At 38.2% G+C, this 7,945-nt stretch overlaps 1 long non-coding RNA gene across 1 annotated transcript; it reads left to right on the top strand.

Annotated features, from left to right (window-relative positions):
• The first annotated feature begins 373 nt into the window (after positions 1–373).
• Positions 374–7,677, top strand: LOC134484816 (uncharacterized). The gene is made up of 3 exons (XR_010062646.1): positions 374–2,562; positions 4,710–4,871; positions 6,820–7,677. It is a non-coding gene; the product is annotated as an uncharacterized LOC134484816 (long non-coding RNA).
• The last annotated feature ends 268 nt before the right edge of the window (positions 7,678–7,945 follow it).

The following is a 7,945-nucleotide window of genomic DNA, read 5'->3' as shown; positions in this document are numbered from 1 at the left end:
TCCAGTTCTTTCTCTGATTCCTTCAACGGGTGTCCTATTCTCAGTTCAGTGGTTTGCTGCTGACATTCTCCTCTGTATGTGCTGTATTCTGGCTGTGTCTCTCAGGAGCGATCTACATCCGCCTCCTGTCGGCCTGCACTTCTTTGCTTCATCCATCTTGTATAATTGGGTAGCTGTATATGTAAGGGCCACATGTAGGGCAGGCTCTGAATGGGTGTTCCTCCTGTGTCTGTTTTAATCTTTTCCTCTCTATTCCCTGCCAAGGGTATTCTTATTCACCTTTTAAAGAAGGAGTGTAGCATTCGCATTTTGATCATCCATCTTGCGTTCCATGTGTTCTATGCATCTAGGGTAATTCAAGCAGTTGTGCTAATAGCCACTTATCATGTGCATGCCATGTGTGTTTTTATGTGATTCGGTTACCTCACTCAGGATGATGTTTTCAAGCTCCAACCATTTGTCTATGAATTTCATAAAGGCATTGTTTTTGACATCTGAGTAATACTCCATTGAGTAAATGTACCACATTTTCTGTATCCATTCCTCTGTTGAAGGGCATCTGGGTTCTCTCCAGCTTCTGGCTATTATAAATAAGGGGGTGATGAACATAGTGGAGCATGTGTCTTTTTTATATGTTGGGGCATCTTTTGGGTATATGCCGAAGAGTGGTACAGCTGGATCCTCAGGTAGTTCAATGTGAAATTTTCCTAGGAATCTCCAGACTGATTTCCAGAATGGTTGTACCAGTTTGCACTCCCACCAATAGTGGAGGAGTGTTCCTCTTTCTCCACATCCTCGCCAGCATCTATTTTTACCTGAGTTTTTGATCTTAGCTATTCTCACTGGTGTGAGGTGAAATCTCAGGGTTGTTTTGATTTGCATTTCCCTTATGACTTAAGATGTTGAACATTTCTTTAGGTGTTTCTCAGCCATTCGGCATTCCTCAGCTGTGAATTCTTTGTTTAGTTCTGAACCCCATTTTTTAATAGGGTTATTTGTCTAACTTCTTGGGTTTTTTGCATCTTTTTAATATAAGCCCTCTATCTGTTGTTGGATTGGTAAATATCTTTTCCCAATCTCTTGGTTGCCATTTTATCCTAACCACAGTGTCCTTTCCCTTCCAGAAGCTTTGCAGTTTTATGAGACCCCATTTGTCAATTCTTGATCTTAGAGCATAAACCATTGGTGTTTTGTTCAGGAAATTTTTTCCAGTGCCCATGTGTTTGAGATGCTGGCCTAGTTTTTCTTCTATTAGTTTGACTGTATCTGGTTTGATTTGGAGGTCCTTAATCCACTTGGACTTAAGCGTTGCACACGGTGATAAGCATGGAACGATTTGCACTCTTCTACATGCTGACCTCCAGTTGAACCAGCACCATTTCCTGAAAATGCTCTTTTTTCCATTGAATGGTTTTGGCTCCTTTGTCAAAAGTAAAGTGCCCATAGGTGTGTGGGTTCATTTCTGGGAGCTGCCTTATGTATAATACCCAAGAGCTAGAAGAATCCGTAATGGCATTCATCAGAGGAATGAATACAGAAAATGTAGTACATCTAAACAATTGTGTACTACTCAACTCTTAAAACCAATTATCTCAAGAAAGCCAAAGACAAATGGGATGATCTAGAAGATATCATAATGATTGAGGTTACCCAATCACAAAATGGTATGAAATCACACATTTTATGAAATCACCAAAAGTGGATATTGGCACAAAAGCTAAAATTACCAAAGATGCAGTTCACAGACAACTGGAAGCTCAATAAAATGATACACAAAATGTGCATGCTTTAATCCTTTTCAAAAGGTGGACACAATAATATCTATGAATTTCGAGCAGAGACTGAGGAAATCCCATTCAGAGCAGGCCGTACATGTGGCAAAAATATATACACATCAGTCACCAAAACTAGATAAGATTGATGGAGCTAAGAAGTGCATTGTGCCAGGGACTGTATAGAGATCTTTCCTGTGAGACACAGCTAGAGCATATCAAATAAAGAAGTGAATTCTAGAGGCAAATCAGTGAATTGAAAACGGACAGTAGGGGAGTTATAGAAAAAGAGGAGTGGGGCCGGTTAGGGATCATATGTGCAGGTAATAGGGAAAGGAAATAACATTTCAAATATAGAAATACCCAATTAAAACAGGAATAAAATTTGCTAAAAAAATAAAAAGAAATAAAGAAATTTAAGAAAAGAACACTGCGAAGTATTCACAGCTATTGACTCAGAAATGTAAAAGTCATTTTCATGGAATGATAGTCAGAGTAATACTAATGGAAAGACTGAGATGATGAAGACTCAACTAGAAACACTTCTCTCTCCCAGATATCAGTATCAGACAAAAACTGCACTATAGGCATCCAGAGCATGGTGGAATTTACTCTGAGGCGAGGACTCAATACTTGTCTTTCCCTTCTTCCTTAGGACCATTTTCTTCTTGACAAAAAGAATAAGGCTATGAGATCTCAGCAAAACAACTGTGCCCTGCCCATCACTTGGCTTTGGAATAAAAAAAAATAATGATATAAACTCTTTGACTTCCAGGAATGATATGAACAGGTAAGTCCAGATGCTTCTGAAAGGCTCCCAGCTCCTGATTCCCATATGTGGAAGATTCACATCAAGCCTAACTCTTCAGAGATCCCACTCAATCCCTACTAAGGACTCTGAGCTATCCCAAGGATGATGTACATCTTCCTTTTTTTATACAAAGATAGAAGGCCAGCTTCCTTCTCCACATCACTGAAATCTTTATCCTCTTTGTTCTCCCTCCCATATGGCTGTTTACCGTGAATTAGAGGTCAATTATTAAACCCTAGAGGTACTGCAAGAATATCAGAGAGGCAGTTGCAGCCACAACAACACTTGTGATGTCACAGAAGCAGCTAGGGAGTCCAGGTTACAAGAGATACTTGCAGTAGGGCCAAATCATGATGTCACTGTGAACTGCAATGTCCTACCTGCTAAACAGATTTCCCTACATTGACCAGATTTTGAGTGCCCTTTCCAGGTACGTCTCCTGTGACACAGTGGAAACCTTTACATAGTCCATCATTCTAAAACTGTTGAAATCTCTTTTCTTCATTAGTGGTTACATGCTTTGAATGGGGAAAGTTAGCCATGGGTTTGGCATGTGTATAAACGATTTAAGAAAATGGAGTGCAGGAGATTCTTCTAGATAATAATTTTTTCCCAGGTTCATTCCTGTGAAATACATAAAAATTTTGTAGGTATTCTCTGTTTCCCAAAGGCCAGTATTCTCCCTACAGACCTTTAATTGAATGAATATTGTGTTTCAATTTCTTATTGTACATTCCTTGATAGGGAACTTTATAAATATTCCTGAATGTTTACTCAAAAATTCTGTTTTAAAATTCCATTTTTTGCAATGATTTTGGCCCAATGATAAAGTGAATATAACAGTGTAAATATTGTGAACCTACTTCAAATGATAAACTCCCAAATCCTTATTTTATCCAATAATCACAGACATCAGTAAAGCAAAGGACAATATCAACTCTAGAATGTGGTTCTGTAGTCCCAAAAGATAATCAGTTCTCTAATATCTCCCTTCCTTATTTCCAAGGTTCTGACATGAGGGTTGAGGGTTTTTTAACCTGATTCTTTGTTCAGGCCAAACATAAGGTTCAGGAGGATGGACAGTGAGAGGAATGTCTTGAGGTCCAGGGAAAACTTAACTTCAATAGTTTCATAAGTAGAGAATGGCATCTATTTGGCATTGTCATTTGTGGATTCTACATTCTTGACCCAGTTGTGCATAATCCATGTTAAAATTCCACCAAACCTCATAGGTTTAGGAGACACCAAAATTACATAAGATTGATGAAGCTAAGAGGTGCATGCTGCCAAGAACTGGAGAAAGATCTTTCCAGAGAGTCATAGTTAGAGCATGTTAAATACAGAAGTGAATGTTAGTGGTAAACTGGTGAACAGAAAGCATGTCTCTTCTTGGTAGATATTTAGAAAGGATTACAAGAGCTGAAGGGACTTTCAACCCCATAAAAACAACTATTCCAACAAACCAGAGCTTTCTGACACTAAACCAATATTCAAAATCTGTCCATGGAAAGTCCTATGGCTCCAACAGCATATGTGGCAGAGGATGGATTCCTTGGGCACCAATGGATGTAGAAGCCCTTGGTCCTTCTCAGGTTTGGTTCCCAGTTCAAGGAAATGTCAAGGTGCAGTAAGGAGGGTTGTAAAAGAAGGGGAGTCGGTCCAGTTACGACCTTATGGAGAGGAAATTTGGAAAGAAAATAGCATTTGAAATGTAAATATAGAAATAGCCAATAAAATAAGCAAAAATATACTAAAAAAATGGAAGAAATGAAAAAAGAAACTGCTAGCCATTCTCACCTATTGTTTCAGAAATATAATGAGTAACTGTCAGGGAATGGTAATCAGAATAATAATGGTGAAAAGACTGATATGATTAAGAGTCGACTAGAAGCACTTCTCTCTCCCAGATATCAGTGTCAGACACAAACTGAACTATAGGAATCCAAAGCGTGGAGGAGTTTACCCTGAGATGAGGACATAGTACTTGTCTTTCACTTCTTCCTTAGGACATTTTTCTTCTGGGCAAAAAGAATAAAAGCCATGAGCTGTCAGGAAAACAACTGTGACCTTCCCAAACTTGGGTTTTGGGATAAAGAAATTAATGATATAAACTCTCTGATTTCCAGGAACTGTAAGAGCAGGAAGTCCAGATGCTTCTGAGAGGACCCCAGCTCCTAATTCCCATTTGTAGACGGCTGAGATCAAGACAATCTCTTCATGAAACAACTCAACACCTACTAAGGACTCAGAGAGCTTTCCCAAGGACCTTTTTTGTACCAAGACAGAAGGTCAGCTTTCTTCTCCCCATCTCTGATATCTTCATCCTATTTGTCCTCCCTCCAAAATGGCTCTTTACACTGAATTATAGGCCAATTAGTAAACCATAGATATATGGAATGAATATCTGAGAGGCAGTTGCTGTCAGGACAACACTTGTGACAACATAGAAGAAGATAGGGCTCTCAAGGATACAAGAGATATATTACGGGGGTACTAAGGATGATGTCACTGAGAACTGCCATGGACTACCTGCTAAACAGATTTCCTTACATTGACCAGATTTGACGGTGCCCTTTCTAGGAGAGTCTCCTATGACACAGTGGAAACCTTTTGTACTCCATCTCTCTAACGCTAGAGACTTCTCTTTGCTGCATTAGTGTTTACATGGTCTTAATGGACAAAATTAATCGGGACTTGGCATGGGTAGAAAAGATCTAGGAAGATGGAGTGGAGGAGATTCTTCATGATAATAATTTTGCTCCCTGGTCCATTCCTGTGACATACAGTTCAATTTCCTAGTTTTTCTCTGTTTCCCAAAGGCCATTATTTTCCATACAGACCTTTAATTGAGTGAATATTGTATTTCATTTTCTAATTCTTCATTCCTAGATAGGGCACTTTGTATTCATTCCTGAAAGTGTACTCAAAAATTCTCTTTTACAATTGCATTTTTGTAATGATTTTGGCAAAAAAGAGGGCCGAAGTATAGAGTGCAGAGAACAGTGTAAATATTTTGTACCTACTTCAAATGATAAACTCCAAATTCTTATTTTATCCAAAAATTATCATACATCAGTAAATCAAAGACAACATGTACTATACAATTTGTTTCTCTATTCCCATTTGATATCATTTCTGCAATATCTTCCTTCTTGTGTTCCCATGGCCACACTTGAGGTTTTTGGATATTTTACAATGATTCTTTTTTCAGGCCAAACATAAGACTTAGGTGGATGGGCAGGGAAAGAAATGTTTTGAGTTCAACTGAAACCTCAATTTCAATAAGTTCATAAGGACAGGAGGGACCTTTGCATCTGTAGATTCTACATTCTTGTTCTAGATGCGCAGAATCAATGGTAAATTCCATCTAACCTCACATAGGAGCCAATATATATATGATAGATAGATAGATAGATAGATAGATAGATAGATAGATAGATAGATAGATAGATAGATCTGCCACCAAAATAAGATAAGATTGTTGAAGTTAAGAAGTGCATTCTGCCAGGAAGAGGATATAGACATTTCCTGAGAAACACAGCTAGAATATGTCAATTACATAAGTGAATGCTTGTGGCAAACCAGTTACTTGTAAATGGAACTCTTGTTGATAACTTTTGAGAAAGGATTACAAGAGGTAAAGGGGTTTGCAAACCCATAAGAAAAACAATGTCAATGAACCAGAGCTTTCTAGTACTAGACCAATATTCAACGAATGTACATGGACATACCTATGGCTCCTACTGCATATTTAGTACCAGATGGCCTTCTTGGGAACCAACAGAAGTAGAAGCTCTTGGTCCTCCCTATATTTGATTCACAGTTCATGGGAATGCAAAGGGGTAGTAAGGGGATTATAGTAGAATGGGAGGTGGACTGGTTAGGGATCTTAGAGACAGGAAATTGGAAAAGGAATAACATTTGTAATGTAAATATAGAAATATCAAATTTAAAAAAGCTATATATTTTGCTAAAAAAGAAAAAAATGAAAGAAATAAAAGAAAAGAAAACTGCCAATTAATTACACCCTTTGACTCAGAAATCTAAAGGGTCACTGTCAGGGAATGATAGTCAGAGTAATACTAGTTCAAAGACGAAGATGGTGAAATCTCAAATAGAAGCAATTTTCTCTCCCAGATATCAGTGTCAGACACAATCTGCACTCTAGGAATCCAAAGCACGGAGTAATTTACTCTGAGCTGAGGACACAATACTTGTCTTTCCCTTCTTCCTTAGGACCAAAACCATCAGCTTTAAAGAAAACTGTGCCCTTCCCAACACTTGGCTTTGGAAAAAAGACATGAATGATATAAATTCTCCGACTTCCAGGAACCATAACTAGCAGGGAAGTCCAGATGCATCTGAGAGGCTCCCATCTCCTGATTACCATATTTGGAAGGCTCCAATCAATACTATCTTTTCAGCAAACCTTCTCAACCACTACCCAGAAATGACTGAGATTTCCCATGGACCACATATTTCTTTTTTTTTATAACAAAGCAGAAGGCCAGCTTCCTTCTTCCCATCTTTGATCACTTCATCCTCTTTTTTCTCCTTCCCAAAGGCTGTTTATGCTGAATTAGAGGCCAAATAGTAAACCCTAGAGGTACTGAAGGACTACTGGAGAGGCAACTTCTGTCAGGACAACACTTGTTTCATCACAGAAGAAACTAGGGATCTCCAGGATACAACAGATTTTTTTAGATAGGCCTAATGGTGATGTCACTGAGAATTGCCATGGCCTACCTGCTAAAGTGTTTTCCTTTCAATGACCAGATTCGAGGGTGCCCTTGCAAGGTTTGTCTCCTGTGAAACAATGGAAACCTTTTCATACTACATGTCTTTAAAGCTAGAAACTTCTCTTTATTTCCTTAGTGGTTACATGCTCTGAAAGGAAAAGATAATCAGGAGCTTTGCATGGGTAGAAAAGATCTCGGAACATGGAGTGGAAGAGATTCCTCTGGATAATAATTTTATTACCAGGTCCATTACTGTGACATACAGTTCAATATCCTAGGTTATCTCTGTTTCCCAAAGGCCAGCATTTTCCCTATAATCCTTTAATTGAATTCATATTTCATTACAGTTTCTCATTGTACATTCCTTGATAGGTGACTTTATATATTCCTGAATGTGAAGTGAAAAATTCTGTTTTCCAATTTCATGTTTTTTTGCAATGACTTTGGCAACCCGAGGGTCCCACCTAACGTTGAATATAAAAATGTAAATATTATGTACCTACTTCCAATGATGAACTTCCAAATCCTTAGTTTATCCAAAAATTTCGAGACATCAGAAAAGCTAAGGAAAACATGAAATATAGAATATGGTTCAGTAGTCTCATTAGACATCAGTTCTTTAA

Source organism: Rattus norvegicus, unplaced genomic scaffold (genome assembly GCF_036323735.1).
Source record: "Rattus norvegicus strain BN/NHsdMcwi unplaced genomic scaffold, GRCr8 scaffold_3, whole genome shotgun sequence".
Taxonomy (NCBI): domain Eukaryota; kingdom Metazoa; phylum Chordata; class Mammalia; order Rodentia; family Muridae; genus Rattus; species Rattus norvegicus.
The sequence above is the reverse complement of the archived record's forward strand: the minus strand, read 5'-3'. Positions and strand labels throughout refer to the sequence as shown.